This window comes from Chaetodon auriga, chromosome 14 (assembly GCF_051107435.1).
Source record: "Chaetodon auriga isolate fChaAug3 chromosome 14, fChaAug3.hap1, whole genome shotgun sequence".
Lineage (NCBI taxonomy): Eukaryota > Metazoa > Chordata > Actinopteri > Chaetodontiformes > Chaetodontidae > Chaetodon > Chaetodon auriga.
The window spans coordinates 20470082-20473240 of NC_135087.1; positions in this window are offsets into that span (position 1 = coordinate 20470082).

The window sequence follows — 3159 nt, forward strand, 5'->3', positions numbered from 1 at the left end:
TTTCTGAGTCCATATCAGTGTGAACAGACTCCTCAAAAACATAAAATCCATGCTAGCTAGATACTTAACTAGAAAATGCTTTCAGACCTTCACCGAGGAGGCAGAGATCTCAATTTAGAAAAAAGTCCTCTTCAGGATCCCAGCAAACAAAAATACTCAGACTCTATACAACAGTAGGCCATCAAAAATAAACTCAAGTGATGCCTCTTGTATCTATCAGACAAGCATGCCTCCAGCAGTCCATCCAGTGCGCTGCTGTTGGCTGCAGGGGATGGTCAGTCTAGGAGGTGAGTGGTTTGATGGCGGGTCCACGAGTAGAGAGGGTGAACGATAAATTACAGACGTGCTGGCTCATTGCCAGGGGTTGGAAAGCTAATATACAGTCACTCTCAGGATGAGTGGGCCTCTTCCACTGATGAATAATAACATCAGAATGGTACATTAGAACATTGTGGTGTGGTTGATCTGGTCTGAGGGTACCTGCAGTTGGGGACTCTACCATATCTGTAATTGATTCCTCATTGCGATGAAATATTACAAATGCAATGTTTAAGCGACCATACAACAAGCTTTTACATTTATTATAATATTTATCTCCTCATTATTTCGAGAACATTAATAGAGAGCTTATTTCAACAGTGTTAAGGAAATGAACCCAAGCAATGTTTTGTTCTTACAGTTGAAAATAACTTCTTTTTTCATCTATCATAGATGCATGCTAACTTAAATCTCACAAATGTTTCAAGCGAGATTACTTTTTTATATCCATCTTTTACAGTTTTAATATAACAAAAATGGAAAGGGGCCCAAAGCAAAGGTTTGGGTACCCTACATGGTCAGTACTTAGTAAGACCCTCTTTGGCAATTTTCACAGCTTGTAAAGACTTTTTGTAGCCAGTTGAGTCTTTTAGTTCTTGTTTGCGGGCTGTCTTGCATGCACGGCTCTTTTGAGGTCTAGCAACAGATTTTTGATGATGTTTCAGTCTGGGGACTGTGAGGGTCACTACAAAACCTTCAGCTTGTGCCTCTTGAGGTAGTCCATTGCAGCTTTTGAGGTTTGTTTAGGATCACTATCCTGTTGTAGAAGCCATCTTATTTTCATCTTCAGCTTTTCTACAGTGTGAAGCTTGATTACAGAATTTGCTGGTATTTCATTGAATCCATTCTTCTCTGTATCAGTGAAACGTTCGCTGTGCCACAGGCAGCAACATCAGCCCGAAGCATGATCGATCCAGTCTTCGACAGTTGGAGAGGTTTTCATGAAATTCTGCACACAAAAGTTTTCTAACAGCAGTTCTCTCAGAAAGTTTTGGTCTTCCAGACTTCAGCTTGACCTCCGCTGTTCCTGTTAAGTGCCATAATTACATTACAAACTGAGGAACCAACCACCTTAACATCCTTTGCTATCTTTTTCCAGCCTTCTCCTGCTTTGTGGCCATCAATTATTTTAATTTTCAGAGTGCGAGACAGCTGCTCAGATGAGCCCATGAAGAAGTTCTCTTTAACTTAATGCCTTTTGGAGATCAGTCCAGTTTTACTCACTTGAATATTCACAGTGACAGAAATTCTGACCAGGAGTGCCCAAAGTTTGGCATGGCACTGTATTAATACATGTGTGGTACATGTACATTCCATCAAGGGAAATAACTCCCAACCAAAAGGAGCTTGTTAGGTGTGAAACAAGGATTTGGCTGTAAAGGTGTTACATCCTCTCTGATAGAATGGCAGGATAACGAGACTGACAGCACACATTGGAAATGCATCTTGAGAGAGATTTGTCTATTACAAAACAATTTTCCTCAAAATGTTCAGTCCTATACAGATCCACACTGACCCAAAATACATACATATAAGGTGTTAAATTATATTGAGTTTAGTAGCTACTCTGTAGTCCCCTTAGAGCAGCAAATGTTCACAAAAGCCAAGCAGTTTTTTCACTTCTGACCAAAGAAGGGAGGGTATGGATATAAATAGACCCTGCCCTGTGAGCTCAGTCTGCAAAGATGCTCAAAATCTAATTGTTACATTAGGAGTTTGAATCCACAGTTGGTCTTCATTCGCTGCCTTTTAAATTTCTCCTCTTGGTGAACTGCTTAATGCAACATAAATGCATTAATATAATCTGTAAATGCGCACTTCCCTCTAATCATATTAATATGTAATCCAACCTAAACAATATAAGTATAAACTGACATGCAATATGAAATTATACAAATGTGATGAATGAAAGAATCCCAGTAATGTAGCCGATTTGTTTAGTGTGATACATAGTTTCCATTTCTTTCTCTGTCTGTTATTTGAGATAAGAAAGCACTCAATCATTTCTGGAATATAGTAGCCTACTTGATGTGTCCAAGGGACGCACTGTAATAGCTTTCACTTAATGGAAATGTTATTGGATAAATGTCTTTCAGCTACAGTAGTAATAATCCTCTCCTGGCTTACCGCATCCATAAAATGTTGAATTTTCTCTGTGGTTCCACTCCTTTCATTTTATTTCTATAATGTTTAAGATGGGCGCTCATCCAGGCATCTCCTGCTGGGTCTGCTGCAAAAATCCCTCTATGCCGAAGCCGCTGCATGACTGGGGATGTGGGGCAGTAGGGCAGTAAATTTGTGACCAGGGCTGGATTACCAGCGCTGGTCACATTTATAAACCAGTTATTCCCTCGCCATCACCCGCACATTCATTTTTGGAGTCTTTGTTGTACATGAATGTCTTCACATGGAGATTTTGAGGCTGCAATGCACTGTTTCTCTTCGTCTGCAGTCTCTGTCTGTGGGAACAACTCACTATTAATAACATTGTATGAACAACTTCACAGAGATTGTGTGGGCACAGAAGTGCTAATCATTTCCACATTTTCTGGTCATGTGAAAAGATTATCATATTTTGGGAGAATATACTGTATATTTAACCCTAAGAGAGGTTTTAGGTTATGAACTTCCAAAGGATACAACACGCATACAGCACATATTTTGTTCTGTCCTCCAGCCAGCTGCAAACCTCACCAGGCGTGTTTCAGAAGCAAAGTGTTTTGCCTGCCTCATTTTGGTCCACTTGCGCAGATTTCGCTGATTTGGTCATATTCCTTGATAATTGTCTTCTAGGATGAGCAAGTAGGCTTTATGGTTTCCCTTTTTTGGCTGATTTCATTG